Here is a 17,779-nt window from a genome sequence, read left to right on the forward strand (position 1 = left end):
AAACTCTTCTGTTCATCTCAGTGTCTTGAGTTTGAATGTTCTTGTAAAGGTTTCTAAAAAGTGTTTAGCATTTATCAGTCTGCCAACATTATGGCTTTATTTGCCTGTTGAACCTGGAGGCAGATTTATGAAACCCAGCGCTTCTGAGAGATGCTGATGTTACGCCCCGTCTAGGGGTAAAGGAGTACGAGAACACAGTAGTTTTGAAAAGCAAAATGATCAGTATTTTAATGAGAACAATGGTTTCAACTGTACAATGGGGTAATTTAGCTTCAGGAGCCGACAAGGCCAAAATAACAAACAAAAGCCAACTAATTGTATCCCTCTAAATTCCTTAATTCACAAAACAAAATAAAATACAATACAGATTATGTACCTAACTCCCTGTCCAAAAAAAAATCAACAAAGAAATTCCAACAAAAATAGCGTCGGTCTCCCTAACTCCCCAAAAGGTTATTATATACAAATATTTACAGTGGTTAGCAAACAAGTCCAAACAGGGGCAATCCAGAATCTAGGTCAGAGAACAGGCGGTAGTCAATAGCACAAATAATTGGGAAAAACAAACTAGCAAACAACAATTTAACTCTCTCACGGTCAAACACACACAGATTCTCTGGCTAACAGCAAGCGAGCAGGAAGCTAAAGCAGGAAGTGATGATGAAGTCTCTTATAGGCATCCAGAAGTCAGCTGACCAGGCAGGGTGTGGCACCAATTAGACTGCAGGAACCAATCAGACATCCTCCTGCACAGAAACACACACAAACACCTCCCAAACAAAAGACAACACACAGAAATAGAACAAAAGGGACGTAACACCCCCATACACAAGAGTAAACATGTCATGTTTATGAACACGTTCTTGACAGAGAATCAGCAATAACATTCTGTTTGTCCTTCTTATACTTGATGTCCAAGTTAAAATCTTGACAGATTAAAGCCCAACGCATAAGCCTTTGGTTTTTGTTACAGAACTTTTGCAAAAATACAAGAGGGTTGTGATCAGTAAAAACTTCAACAGGTTGTGAACTTGAACCAACATAAACTTCAAACTGTTGCAAAGCTAACAAGAGGGCGAGGGCTTCTTTCTCAATGGTACTGTAGTTACACTGATGGCGATTGAACTTCTTAGAAAAAAAACACAAGGGGTGATAAATTCCATTTTTATCTTCTTGTAGCAGTACAGCACCTACACAAGTACCACTAGCATCAACCTCCAGTTTGAAGGGTTTGGAGAAGTCAGGGGTAGCCAAGATTGGTGCACTACATAACAAATTCTTTAAAGAATCAAAAGCAACTTGACACTGAGGAGACCAAACAAATGGAACAGCTTTTTGGAGGTTGTCAGTAAGAGGTTTCACTACATCAGAAAAATTTCTATAGAAACTTCTGTAGTATCCTGCCATGCCCAGGAAGCGATGGAGTTCTTTCTTTGTCTGAGGTACGGGAAAATTTACGATAGCACTGACTTTGGCTTCTATCGGTCTTACGGTACCCTGGCCAACTTCTTTTCCTAAATATTTAACAGTAGCATGACAGAATTCACATTTGGCGAGGTTCAGAGTTAATTTAGCTTCTTTGAATCTAGTGAATACTTCTTCTAATGTTTTCAAATGACTTCCCCAGGTTTCTGAATAACATACAACATCGTCAAGATAGGCTTCACAATTTTTCCCATTGGACAGTACTTTACACATCAAACGTTGAAACGTTGCTGTGTACTCATGCGAAAGTGGAGTCCTGAGAAAGTAAAACATGACTGGAGTTCAGTTTTTCAAGTTGTCGTTCCACAGCCCTACCGTGGTTATGTACTAAATCTAGCCCTTGACCACAAACTTTCAGGACACCTAGGAGTCAGGAAGACCTATCATAACCTTTTGAAACATTTCTTTTGGCCAGGAATGAAATCCTTTGTGTCACAGTATTGCCGTTCATGTCATTCTTGTCCGGTTGCAGGAAAACCTAATCAGGTTGTGTCCCCAGCACCTTTAAAGCCAGTTCCGGTGTTAAATGAACCATTTGAAAAACTTGTGATCGACTGTGTAGGACCGTTGCCCAAGACTAAATCAGGACATGTGTATTTGTTGACTATGATGTGCTCTGCTACCAGGTTTCCCGAAGCCGTTCCATTACGCTCTTTGAAGTCTCCTAACATTGTGAAAGCCCTTGTGAAATTTTGCACCACTTTTGGTCTACCAAAGGTTATTCAATCTGATCAAGGAACAAATTTCACTTCGCGTATATTTCGTAAAGCAATGAACAAACTGAACATTACCCATACTGTGTCTAGTGCTTATCATCCTCAATCTCAGGGTGTTATTGAATGGTTCCACCAATCCTTAAAGACTATAATTCGTACTTATTGTTTAGAACATCAGTAGGATTGGGATGAGCAGTTACCACTTTTATTGTTTGCGATTCGGAAACACAGTATGAGAGGTCCCGGGTTCAGATCCCGGACGAGCCCCCAATTTCATGTTATGCCCCGTCTAGGGGTAAAGGCGCAACATGAAAGGAGTACGAGAACACAGTAGTTTTGAAAAGCAAAATTATCAGTATTTTAATGAGAACAATGGTTTCAACTGTACAATGGGGTAATTTAGCTTCAGGAGCCGACAAGGCCAAAATAACAAACAAAAGCCAACTAATTTTATCCCTCTAAATTCCCTAATTCACAAAACAAAATAAAATAAAATACAGATTACTTACCTAACTCCCTGTCCAAAAACAATCAACAAAGAAATTCCAACAAAAATAGCATCGGTCTCCCTACCTCCCCAAAAGGTTATTATATACAAATATTTACAGTGGTTAGCAAACAAGTCCAAACAGGGGCAATCCAGAATCTCAGAGAACAGGCGGTAGTCAATAGCACAAACAATTGGGAAAAACAAACTAGCAAACAACAATTGAACTCTCTCACGGTCAAACACACACAGATTCTCAGGCTAACAGCAAGCGAGCATGAAGCTAAAGCAGGAAGTGATGATGAAGTCTCTTATAGGCATCCAGAAGTCAGCTGACTAGGCAGGGTGTGGCACCAATTGGACTGCAGGAACCAATCAGACATCCTCCTGCACAGAAACACACACAAACACCTCCCAAACAAAAGACAACACACAGAAATAGAACAAAAGGGACGTAACACTGAAGTGAAGTAAAATCTCTGAACCGTAAGACAGAAAACCAACAGTTAATTAAAGCAGGAAACGTAAGGCAATCATCACTTTTATAACAGGAAGCACATGACATTTCAAGCTGCAGTGCATGATGGGAACACACACACTGTTCAGCATTAGAGTGTTTGTTCAGATTGGGAACGCGCATCAGGTCAGCAACATTTTCAGGTTCAACAAAATAAATAAATGAACTTAATACAGAATCTTTGTTGAAGCTGTAATGGAGTCAGCGGTCAGTAAAACACACATCATTAGCTGATGAAGGATTGATTTTAATCATTAATCCTGTCCTGGCCTGATCACTACCGGTTGTGGGTACGCTGGGCTGCCGCTCCATGCTGGGCTGTTTGTTTTGTTTGTGACGATCTGTGTTTGCATTTGTCTTTGTGCTTTTTTTCTGACTAATGTTGGATCTGTTGTGAATCCCTCTGGCTTCTTGGATACTACTCTGCGATCTGTTTTTTACTTCCTAGCTTCAATGTGACGTGTTTTGTTGCCGCCGGGAACTTTTTGGTTGTCGGTCGAGCCCTCTCCCTCTTCGATCCTCCATCTATTGGACTGACTGTGAGGTGAGTTAACACTCTTCTTATCAGTCAGTCTACTGTAGGCTTACTGTCTGGTTAGCTAGCCTTCCTCTTGGTGAGCTTTTGTAGATGCTGCGATAACTGGTTCTGGCTAAAGTGGTTTTGCTGATGGCTGGCGTTCCCATGGCAATTGCCAACACATAAAAAGCTTTAGTGCTTATTATTTTTTTGGTCACTATTGAATTTAACCCCAACATGGAAATTGGGTACATGCCCTGCGAGCTAAAGGCTCTAAACGGACACCTGCGTCTCGACTACGAACACTGTTCACTTGGTATCATTCGACGCCCGCGTTATTTACATCGCTCGTCTAGAAGGATTTTCAGTATTCATCAGCCGTCGTCTACTGTGATTGCGTGCGTCTGGTCTAGCAACAAGGCTCTGAGTAAGCTGAAATGCCCTTAAAGGAACTGTCAACTTAAATAGGATCGACTCCAAGGATGATGTTTATCAATTCTTTTATTGCTTGACCTCAGCTCAGCTTTTGATACTGTTTGTCTTAAGATATTGCTCTCTCGCTTTGCAGAGTTTGGCATCTCAGGTTATCTTAGTCCTCCTCATATCTCACAGATAAGCAATACTACATCTCACTTCACAATTCCAAATCTCCCACTGTCTCACTCAAACAGGGTGTTCCCCAGGGCTCAGTTCTTGGACCATTACCATATACTCATACATTCTCTACATTCTTGGCCAAATAATTTGTCGCCATGGTTTTAACTACCACTGTTATGCTGATGATATCCAGATATATACTGTTTGTCAGCCAGATTCTACCCATTTGACGGCCTCCTTCTCTTCATGTGTCAGTGAGTTAAAGGACTGGCTACACTCTAATTTTCTGAGTTTGAACTAGAGTAAAACAGAAATTTTAATAATTGGTCCCCCATCTCTAATAAACATATTGTACATATTCAAATGTACACAGATGACACTGTGATTTATGTACATGACAAAACAAAATAAAAGGTGGCATAAAAATCATCTATCGCAATGACAAAAATTCATTTTTGAATTGGTTTACTCAGTGCTGCTTAACATTAAATGTTCGTAAAAGTGCATGTATGTATTTTAAAATTAAAAAGGAGGTCCAACCAGATATATTAGTTAATAGTGAAAAATTACCATTAAGTATCTTGGATTTATTTTAGATTCTCATCTAACATTTGAAAAGCATGTTCGAAAAATAGTCTGTGCAGTGACACCTCAACTTAGAAATTTTAAATTTATACGGAGTCAACTTTCAATAGAAGCTTCAAGAGTTTATTTACCTTATATACTTTGTATAAACGTGCTCTAAATGTATTCGACAAGAAACCTCACAGGTATCATCATTGTTTGAGATTAATAAATACAATTCTTTTACTTTTTTTTTTTTTTAGATTAGATTCAACTTTATTGTCATTGCACATGTAAGGTACAGGGCAACGAAATGCAGTTTTGACAATTTTATTGTGTTTTATTATTGTTGTTTAATGTATAAAATTGTTAACAATCTTGCACCTTCACCCTTGAAGGAATTAATTTTCTCTGAAATTATAAGACAAACTAGAGATTCGTCTAGAGGTGATTGTGCAGTGAATTTTAGAGCTACTGATTTTGGTCGTTCAGCTTTCTCTGTAACGGCGGTTAATAACTGGAATAATTTACCAATTAATATAAGACAGTGTTCTACCTTAGCACAATTTAAGATACATTTGAAAATATGGTTAAAGACGAGTCAGGTGTGTGACCATTGAGTATTTCTGTATTTTGAATTAAACTTTGGTGAGTTGTAAAATTTTTATTATTGTTTGTACGATGATGCTTTGTAGTATTTATAGGGGATATTTTGTAGAAATTTGGATTGTAGTTTCTATGTGGGGGATTATATTTTTTATCTGTTAAATTTTGGGGGGATTTTACCGTACATGGTATTATACTGATGTTTTTGTCACATAATTTGTTTTGTGTTTTCCTCCCCATGGACAGCAGATGAAATTTAGCTCTGTAGCTAATTCTGGGGCAGTTCTCTGACCGTCTATTGTCCCTGTCAAATAATGAATTAAAAAATAAATAAAAAATAAAACTAATGTTTCTAGCTTTGACCTTGATGCTATTTTTATATTTCCATCAGCTGCTGTTAGAAATGTAGGTATCATTCTAGACCCATCACTGACCTTCATCCTTTCCTCAGTAGAAAAGATGCTGGATCATTAGTGCATGCGTTTATTACCACACGCCTTGACTATTGTAACACTCTTTTCTCTGGCTTACCAGCTCACTCCATCTTTCATCTGCAGTACATTCAAAATTCTGCTGCCAGACTATTAAAAAAAAAAAAAATCACATGCTCACATCACCCCTAATCTATTTAATCTTCACTGGTTGCCTGTATCTATTCGTGTGCAATACAAAATTCTTCTGCTCATCTTTAAGGCACTCAAAGGTCTTGCTCTTTCCTATATTTCTGACCTACTCTCCTCTTATATTCCTTCTCACTCACTCCGGACTTCTAACTCAGAACTTCTTTGTGTGCCTCCTATCTTCAATGTGTGACAGATCCTTTTCTGTCATGGCACCCAAGCGTTGTAAATCGCTTCCCCTGGCACAGTGAATAGAACAAATCAAAGCTTGAAACATTTGTTTAATCAACACTATTACTAAATTGAATTGTGTTTTTGTCCCATTTGTTTTCTTTTTCCATGTCTTTATTACATAATCTGTGTTAAATGCAACTGCATTATTTGAATGCATTGGGATGAATTGAATGAATTGGCAAATGTCCACTGTCCACTGAAATAGTTTCATTGTAATGAGTATTTGTTGTACTGGTGTACCTTGTAAAGCGTCCTTGAGCCTGGGAAATGCACTATATAAATAAACGTATTAGTATTATTATTTATCACTTGAAGTAAATATAAATCAAAGACATGAGAATATAAATGAGCTCATCAAGAGCGAAATACAAACCTAACATCAAAATACCTGCGTATGGTTAATAAATCCATATTTTTTAAAGTGAACAAAAAATCCATCAGTTGAAGGAGTTTCACACATCAAACAGCAGCGATCAATCACTTAAAACATCAGAATCAAGAACTGAAAAATAAAACTAGCAATATTTATGTCTGTAAAACAAAATCAATATTTATGGAGGTAGGATGGTAAGACAGTTATTGATTTTCAGCAGGATTTAGACAAATGACTGGTTTTAATGTCGATGTCGAGTGTTTTTATGTGAGTGTGAGGTGTGTCTGTGGAGAAAACTGCAGGTTAAAACCATTCATTCATCATGCAGTGATATAGAAATATGAAGGCTTTTTATATGAATTTGGAGTAAAGACAATGCCTTATTATTGTAGGTATACATATTTGCGAAGGTTTGTCACTGCAGCTCCATCACAGGATTAATGGGAGTGTTGTGTTATATATAGAACACGTATGATAAACGCTTCTGATGGAGTTACAGAGCAGTTACATCATACTGTAGAGTGTATATATATATATACACACACACATTCTGGGAGGTGTGTGTGTGCAGAATCTCACCTGATGTCCTGTGAGACTGAAGCGTATCCAGGCCATCGGCTGTGTGTGAAACAGTGTATTTTACACTCTCGGTTTTAAAGTTTATATCTGGGATTTTGTCTGTAAAACTAAGCTGTAATGCAGGCAAAATTATTTCACAAATGCTTTTGGATCCTTAAAATCATCTTGTGGATAATTAAAGGTTTTGGTAACACTTTTCAATAAGGTCTCATTTGTTGACATTAGGAAATACATTAAATAACATAAACTAAAAATGAACAATACATTTTTACATATGTATATATATATACACATTTGTTTTACAGCTTTACAGAAAATGTAAGTTTCTACATTATATTTAGTATCATTTCTTATCATTTCAAGTTGATGTTCATATGGCAGAAATCTACGGTAAAAATCAAGCAGTTAGTTGTTTGTTTGCCCATCATTCTGTTCTTTCTTCCCTTTGGTTTATTGTTTGCAATATAGCAATTGTAAGTCGCTTTGGATAAAAGCGTCAGCTAAATGAATAAATGTAAATGTAAATGTTTGTTCTGGTTTTTCCATGAAATATCCCCAGCTTCTCCACAACATTACAGTTTTTGCCTTACGTCTCTTTGACTAGTGCATCTTTGAGCCTATATTTAGTATAAAATACTTAAGTACTGTTAAACTCAGATACTCTAAGACTTTTACTCGAGTTGTTTTGGAATCGGTGACTTGTGTGCTGGAGTCAATTTCACTGTAAGGTATCTGTGCTTTTACTCAAGTATGGTTTAGGGTTCTGTGTGTGAGAGAGATGTGTCACGGATCATGATCTGACCTCAGGCGCTGCTTTACTGAAGACAAACACAGAACAGCAGCAGGACACAATCATTCAGCGGTCGCTGTGACACGGCACTGGACTCATGAAACACGAGTCGATCTTCACTGAATCGAGACGTGTGAGAAAAACAGGAACGTCCTGATCTCTGAGAGTCAAACACGTGAGAAATCACACGGTCTTCTCGTCTTTGTTCACATACATAATAGACTTTACAAACACTGAACTGATTCTGACACACTGGATATAGCTATAATGTAACAACAGAGATGATCCTGCAGCGTTTGAAGTGCCGGTTAATCAGAAGTGTGTTTGAGACGGGATCCTCTTTATAAACAGATGATGATCAACAACCATCAGATGAGAGAGAAAACCCTCCTGTGTGTCTTATTGATTATTTGCTTCATTACGGTTTTTCCAGTGCAGTGCCTCTGATGAAAAACAACACTGCAAAACATGACTTTCTTACAGCAACATGGTGTTGGCCCAGATCCTGCCCTCATCTGGCCCGTGTGAAATCCACACTGCTTGCTGTCTGGGTAGGCATCTAGTTTTCCAGTAAAAAAATATAAATATATTCTTAAATGAAGACACATTTATGAGATAACAACCCTAAAAGAAGGTTTTGTCAGTAAATCTTCTTGTTCGCTGCAAAACATGATGTTCCTCCTCAGTGCTTTTGTCTTTTTCTAGTACAAATATCTAAACATACTTAAAAAAGATCCTTAAGTATACTTTATATATTTAAATTAAAATTAATTTACTGAAGATGCAAAATTAAGATATTATGTCTTGTTTTATGATAAATATATCAAAATTATGCTTGTTTAATTAAGTGCTTTTTTTTGCTTGAAGACAAATAAATAAAAAAGAATAAATATCTGCCAATCGGCTCTGAAAAATAAACTTGAATCAAACAGAAAATAAGGTATTTTAAATAAGACAAATATGATGTTTTCCTGACCTCACTGGAAGATATGTGTTCTTGTTTTAGTCAAAAACACAACACAAATAAACATAGAGTCTTTACAGATTTGAAAGATGTATAAATCTTATCTGAATGACCAAAAATTATGGAGTATTTTAAGAGCAAGTGAGGTCACTGTTCAGCTTCCACACAGACACTTGAATACTGCACAGTTCTCTAGGTTAACATTAGATTGAGTGGCCATGTAAAGTTGCTGCTACTTACATATTTCAGATGACAAGCCATATTTAAGGTCGATAAATGATAGTCGAGTGTTTAGAACTCCTTCCTGATGTACTGTACCACAGAGACCAGCCGTTATCGATCTGTCCATCACGGACTATGTGACTTCACCTGTGGATTTTTTTTTTCTGCGACTAAGTGACTAATAAAATGTTGGTCTACCAAGCCTCATCTGGTCGACTAATGATTAGTTGGCTATTAGGGGGCAGCCCTAATAAAAATTAATAAATAAACCAAAGTGTAACATTTTCAATCAAAAATGACTGAGGAGCACCAGAGGCCTTGGGGATCAATTTATACTGAAATACAAAAGTGAAGTAAATTTAGATATGGTTGCTCCTTTACGCTTAAGGAAGATTAAGGATAACAGTTTGATACCGTGGTATAATTGGTATAATGAGCACACTCACTAAAAAGCCTTAAAAACGGCTAGATCTGATTACTTTTCGTCGAACAATACAAACAAAACTCCAGGTATTTATTCAATACAGTGGCTAAATTAACGAAAAATAAAGCATCAACAGGTGTTGGCATTTCTCAACAGCAAAGCAGTAATGACTTTATTAATTATTTTACTTCCAAGATCGAAACTATTAGAGATAAAATATTAATTATGCAGCCATCAGCTATAGTATCGCATCAGATAGTGCTCAATAGATCCCCTGGGGAACAGTTCCACTCATTCTCTACTATAGGAGAGGAAGAATTGTATAAACTTGTTAAATCATCTAAACCAACAACATGTATGTTAGACCCTATTCCATCTAAACTACTAAAAGAGGTGCTTCCAGAAGTCATAGATCCTCTTCTGACTATTATTAATTCGTCATTGCCATTAGGATATGTTCGCAAAACCTTCAAATTGACTGTTATTAAGCCTCTCATTAAAAAAAACACAACTTGACCCCAAAGATCTAGTTAATTACAGACAGATCTCAAATCTCCCTTTTCTGTCAAAGATACTAGAAAATTTAGTATCCTCACATTTATATTCCTTCTTAGAGAAAAATGGTATCTGTGATGATTTCCAGTCAGGATTTAGACCGTATCATAGTACTGAGGCTCTTATCATCTGATCGTGGTTGTATCTCTCTATTAGTGTTACTGGATTGTAGCGCTGCGTTCGACCACAACATTCTTTTGAATAGACTAGAAAACTTTGTTGGCATTAGAGGAAGTGCATTAGCATCATGCCATCAATTTGTATACCAATGTATACCAATCAAGTATATATCGGGGAAGTCGTGGCCTAATGGTTAGGGAGTCAGACTCGTAATCGAAAGGTTGCGGGTTCGAGTCCCCGGCCGGCAGGGATTGTAGGTGGAGGGAGTGAATGTCCAGCGCTCTCTCCACCCTCAATACCACGACTGAGGTGCCCTTGAGCAAGACACCGAACCCCCAACTGCTCCCCGGGCGCCGCTGCATAAATGCTGCCCACTGCTCCGGGTGTGTGTTCACGGTGTGTGTGTGTGTGCATTTGTTCACTACTCACTGCTGTGTGTGTGCACTTGGATGGGTTAAACGCAGAGCACCAATTTCAAGTATGGGTCACCATACTTGACAATACGTCACGACTTAAAAAAAAAAAAAAAAAACTACAAGTGCAGTATGGAGTACCTCAAGGCTCAGTACTAGGACCGTTACTTTTCATGGTTTACATGTTACCCTTGGGAGATATTATCAGGAAACACGGTGTTAGCTTTCATTGTTATGCTGATGATAATCAGCTCTATATTTCTTCGCGGCCCAGTGAAACACACCAAATTGAAAAACTAACAGAATGCATAGTCGATATAAAAGACTATGTAATAAAGACGAGTAATTTCTTACTGCTAAATTCTGAAAAAACAGAAGTGTTAATCATCGGACTTAAAACCTCTGCATGTAATACCTAGTTCACTGTCTAACACTTGATGGCTGCTCTGTCAATTCTTCGTCATCATTTAGGATCCTAGGTGTGCTATTTGATAACAATCCCTCGTTTGTCATCCACATCTCTAGCATTTGTAAAACTGCATTTTTACACCTCAAAAATATATCTAAATTCAGACCTATGCTCTCAATGTCAAATGCAGAAATGTTAATTCATACATTTATGACCTCAAGGTTAGATTATTGTAATGCTGTATTGGGTGGTTTCTCTGCACGTTTAATAAACAAACTACAGTTGGTCCAAAATGCAGCAGCTAGAGTTCTTACTAGAACCAGGAAGTATGACCACATTAGCCCGGTTCTGTCAACACTGCACTGGCTCCCTATTAAACATCGTATAGATTTTAAAATCGTTTTAATTACTTATAAAGCCCTGAATGGCTTAGCTCCTCAGTACTTGAGCGAGCTCTTATCACATTATAGTCCTCCAGGTCCACTGCGTTCTCAAAACTCTCTCCATTTGATAATACCTAGAATATCAAAATCAACTGCAGGCGGGAGATCCTTTTCCTATTTAGCTCCCAAACTCTGGAACAATCTACATAACACTGTTCGGGAAGCAGACACACTCTGTCAGTTCAAATCTAGATTAAAGACCCATCTCTTTAACCTGTCTTACACATAATACACTAATACAAATCCGTTAAAGGATTGTTAGGCTGCATTAATTAGGTCAACCGAAACCAGGAACACTTCCCAAACACCTGATGTACTTGTTACATCGTAAGAAGAATGGCATCTACGCTAATATTAGTCTGTTGCTTTCTTATTCTGAGGTCACCGTAGCCACCCAGATCCAGACTGTATCCAGATCAGATGGTGGATCAGCACCTAGAGATGACCTCTACAGCTCTGAACGTCAGCAGAGACCAGGACACCTAGATGAGCCCCAGAGACAGATCCCCAGTGAAGACCCTGTCTCCAAGACGGCCATCGGGACAAGACCACAGGAACCAGATGAGTCCTCTGCACAATCCGATTCTGCTGCAGCATGGAACAAACTGCTGGTTCGTCTGACCAGAGGAGAACTGACCCCCGACTGAGTCTGATTTTTCCTTTAAATGAAAATTTAATGTTTACTATTGTCCTTTTGCATTATTGACAAACTTTTTTTATATTTGATACTGTAAAGCTGCTATGACACATCTGTATTGTTAAAAGTGCTATATAAATAACGCTGACTTAAAAATGTGTAAAGAAGTGAATTAAACTGGACAAAACCTCCTTTTGGGGACATTATCATTTATGTATATATATATATATAGTTTTTAATATAAATAACTTGTTTAATTGTTAAAATTCAGAGAGTTTTTCGTTGGGTTAGTTTATGAGTTAGTGTCAGATAACAGTGTTTCTAACTAGCTGTATGTGGAACAACAGAGGTGTGTGCGCTGTCCTCATTTAGAGAGAGAAAGATGAGTGAACGCAGCTGTAAAACTGATTTAATGCCTTCAGGACAGAGAACAAAACGGACAAATCCTGTTTATGCTGAACGACCAACAGACAGCAGAGCACTCAGATAATGAGAGAGAGTGTGTGTGTGTGTGTGTGTGTGTGTGTACGAGCCGCTCGCAGGTGATTGGCTGTGGCTCTGGTGTTCTTCAGGAGACTGCGGTCAGATGATGGTGTTTGTAGGTCGAGGCGTCTGCTGCTGTGTTTCTGTGATTTCTCTTACAGCTGTGATTACAGAGAACACTCTCCAGAGACATTAAAGCTGATAATAATTCATCTGAGCGAGAGAGTGACGTCTGAACACACTCACAAAGTCACAACATCAGAGCAAGTTCTTCATCAGGACGAGCTGAACAGTTCCCCATTCATTCACTCGGTGCTGTAACGGGATTTTTGAGGATAGCTACAAAAAAAGGCAAATAACATCATGAGAATCAAGCGACAGACAAAAACGGATTGGAAACGGCTCTTTTTTTGGGTCCATACGATGAAAGTCGATCAAAGTTGTTCTTCTATGATCTTATACATTTGGAAGTGATTATTTCTCCCACAGTAAAAGTCGGTACACATACTATATTAAACCTATATTTAGTTTGTATTTATTATGGTTTTATGGTGCTGTAGTAAAACTGTAGTTATACTATACTGCGAGCAAAATTCATTTTTCCATGTTGTAAATAAAACAAAGATTACTGAAGTGCATTTTACATTTCTACTAAACTTATTGTTTAAAAAAAGAATATTTCTTTGTAATTATTAGTGATGTTTATAAGGATTATTGAATGACATTTTTAGTGTATGGTTTTTACTGCAAATCATGGTTAATTTTGTAGTTATTATATTTTTATGAAAACCATGGTTACTGTATTAAAACCTTGGTCCATTTTGTATTACGATGGTTTTACTGCAAATACTGTAGTAGAAATTGGGTTATTTTGTAGTTACGATTTTACCACAAAAATCACAGTTAAATCATGGTAACTGTATAAAAGCATGGTCCATTTTCTTACAGTGAATGATGATTTCTGAGTGAACTCTGTGTGGTTTCTGTGCTGCTGTTTTCCTGAATGATTCTGTGGATTAGACTCCATTAGCGGCTCACAGTAATCCAGTGATTACAGTCTCTGCAGCGCTCTGTTACACAATCTAATGAAAGATTGACATGTGTCATCAGTCTCTGCAGCGCTGCTGATGAAGAATCCCTGAGACTGAGCTCAGAGCCACTGATGGATCTGGGATCACTCTTCTTCCGCAGTATTTCTGTCTTGTTTTCCAGTAAACATCCTTACATCAAGATACGGTTACTGGAGAAGCAAAATTACTTAAAACCAGGAAGTCGTTTTTGATTCAGAAAAATCAAGCTGTTTTCTCTGTAAAAAAATTATATTTTTAAAAGATATTTGTTTTAGTCATAAACTCACTTCATTTTGATCAGAAAACAAAACTTAATATCTTAAGTCATTTTGCTTCTCCAGTAAATATGTCTTGATTTAAGGATGTTAAGATATTTGTACTGGAAATTATGTTGATTGATTACATTAAGAATTGCAAACATTCTTTCTATTTCTGTTATGTTGTGTTTATAAATGCTAATTATTCATTATCTAATTAAATATGCACACATTTGCATTCATTTCCAAAACATAAATCTGATTATTGTATAAAGTCAGGGTCATAATTCTAGTCTGATTTTGTCGTCATATTAGAGTTAAAGGTTTTTCTAGAGGAGATTTTGTATTTCTCTTTTTATCACTCCATAAATCAGAAAATACTGTCAACAGACAGAAAACAAACACATTTTCAGCATGTTTCTAGGAGTAAATGTGGTATAAATCAGTGTGAATAATATAAGAACAAACCTTGAGAATACAGAGAGGAATAAAACTGTTTAGTTTAATAAAGTGTGATAGAATAAACTCTTAGATGTGTGTTCAGGATGTGTTCTGAGCTCTAGACTGAAGGAAGAGACGATGTGGAGCAGGACAGACTGAATCACGCTGGTTCAGTCTGTAGTGAAATGAAGCAAACGTGCGGTCACACAAATCACATCCCAAACTCCTGACCCGAGCCTGACTTTAACACCATCTCTGTTTTCTTTCAGTAAGAACTGCATCATATTCCAGTATTTTGTCACGTGAAGCACCGCAGACGTCTGAACGAAACCCTGAATGTCCAACGACCCGTCTGAGAGAAACGAGACTGAAGTCCTGGATGATTTTAGTCACTGAGAGACGGAGCGTATCAGATCATTTTCTGCTGAATCTCACACACTCTCACACACACACACACACACACACACACACACACACACATACACACACACTCACACACACACACGCATGTTGGTTTTTGTGGTTTATGGGGACTCTCCATAGGCGTAATGGTTTTTATACTGAACAAACTGTGTGTGCTATTGCCCTACACCAACCCTACACCTAAACTTAGCCCTCACAGGAGACTTTGTGCATTTTTAGATTTTCAAAAAAACACCATTTAGTATGTTTTTTAAGCCTTTTGAATTACGGGGACATAGGCAGTGTCCTCATAAACCACCTTCATATTGTAATACCTCTGTCATACCCATGTCATTATACACATTTGTGTCCTCATAAACCACATAAACATACACACACACACACACACACACACACACTGACACTCACACACTGACACTCACACTCAAACACACACACACACACACACACACACTCACACTCACTCACACACACACTAACTCACTCACTCTCACACACACACTCTCACTCACACACACACACACACTCAAACACACTCACTCTCACACACACACACACACACTCTCACTCACACACACACACACACTCAAACACACTCACTCTCACACACACACACACACACACACACTCTCACTCACACACACAGAGCAGCAGGTGAAGGTCAGTGTTTGTGAAGTGGTTTCCTCGCGTTCACATTCAGATTATCAGGAATCTGAGAGAGATTGAATTACAGCATCACAGCTGGATATCCCTGAAGTATTGAAAACGCTTAGTTTCTGTGATAATAACACTGTTCTTTCAGTCTGACGCTCCTCTGGAGCATTGTGTTACATCAGTGTTAAGTGCATAGCAGACCATCAGAATAGAAAAGATTACATTTCTGTCTTGTTTTCCAGTATAAATAAAAAACAATTAAAAAAACTCAAATCTGAATACATTTACTGGAAAAACTAAATAACTTGCGATATCAGAATTATTACAGTTAGCCTAAAACCGAAATAAAAATTAAAAACATTAAAGATATATAAAATATATAAAAACGTTTTATTGCAGCTAGTTTAAACTAGCTGCAATAAACTGAAAACTACACTTTTCAGTTTAATTTGATGTACTACAATACATAGCATACATAGAAATATATACATAAAACCTAAAAAAATGTACAACAAAAAAATAAATAAAAAAGGAAAATACAAAAATATAAACAAATTCAAAGTTTTAATAAGAACTAGAATATATTTCAATGATGCTAAAATACCACTGTAAGGCATTAAGCATCATTCTCTGGAAATTTAAACATAAATAAAAGTGATTTTTTGCTTAAAACAAAACAAAAAAATCAGTCATTTGGGTCAGAAAAACAAATCTGGTTTTCACTTTGAATGGTTTATTTTTCTGACCCCACTGGATTGTTTTAAGCAAAAACTCACTCCTGTTTGTTTCTTTCAGAAAACAAGACTTAATATCTTTAGTCGTTTTTCTTCTCCAGTAAATGTACATCTATTGTGATTAAACAATATTTAGATATTTGTACTGGAAACAAGACAGAAATACAGAGGAAGAACGTGAGTGTTTTGCATGGTAAAGTCTGCAGCACGTCCACGTCCACTGCAACACATTATCTGACCGACAGACTGCATTGTTTAGTGATCAGAAACCACTTCCACCATAACAATAACCAGACAGAGCAAGCGCTGTGCAGCTTCAGAGCCGTACATCACACAAAATATGGTCATTTAATGGTCATTTTATTAAAAAAACATCTGTGCACATGACTGTTAGTGTACATTCATGTGTGTGTGTGAGGGAAGAACAGCATCCACACACACACACACACACACACATCCCCAGAGTCTCTGTTCACAGTCTACAGCTCCGGAGGCGTTTCATTACGATCAATCTACAGGCTTGGCTTTTGTAAACAATAAACGTAACAGTGATGAAACACAATGAAGACATTCACCATCAAACAGTGCTGGAGCTCCAGAATCATCAGAGCATCCTTCATCACGACATCCACAACACGTCACAGCTCTATGAAGCGACTGAGAAGTGCGTTAGAACAGAGTTGAGCTGGAGAGATGGAGGAGTATTGCACTCGGTGTAAGGCTTGCTGCTGCAGAATCTCTCCCGCAGCTGTGAGTCACGGAGGATGAGGAAGATGAGGAAGATGACTGCATTTGGGTCCAGTGCACAGTGTGTCAGATGACCGCCTGCGATCATAAACCAGCAGCACGCTCAGAGATATCAGCACTACCAGCTCCAGATCAAATTCTCAACTCTAGACCATACCTCAGATCTGAGCATCATCTTGAATCTATAAGCATTGCTAAAATGATTTTCTAACTCAGTATCTCTGTCTTGTTTTCCAGTACAAATATCCAAACTCTTTTTAATCAAGATGCATTTACTGGAGAGAGAAAATGACACAAGATATTAAGTCTTGTTTTTTGAAAATCAATCAAAATTAAGAACATTTTTGCTTAAAACAAGAACAAATTTCTGCAAATGGAATGTGAAAATAAGCGTATTTTTCCTTTGAGTTTATTTTTCGGACTCCACTGTCAGATTTAAAGCAAGAACTCCTTCACTGTACTCTGTTTATCTCAATATCTCCAGTAAATGTATCTTGATTGAAGGATGTTGAGATGTTTGTGCTGGAAACACGACAGAAACACTGAATATGAAAACCATGCCGTGTAGAAATCAGACTGGAAATCAAGTCAAATTAATCACTCAACTTTATCCATGAATAATAAGTATTGATGCATATCTGTGATTATTTTGAGTTCAGATGTAGTTTATTGCTCACAGTATAATTCATTTGTTTAGG

This window comes from Barbus barbus, assembly GCF_936440315.1.
Source record: "Barbus barbus genome assembly, chromosome: 17".
Lineage (NCBI taxonomy): Eukaryota > Metazoa > Chordata > Actinopteri > Cypriniformes > Cyprinidae > Barbus > Barbus barbus.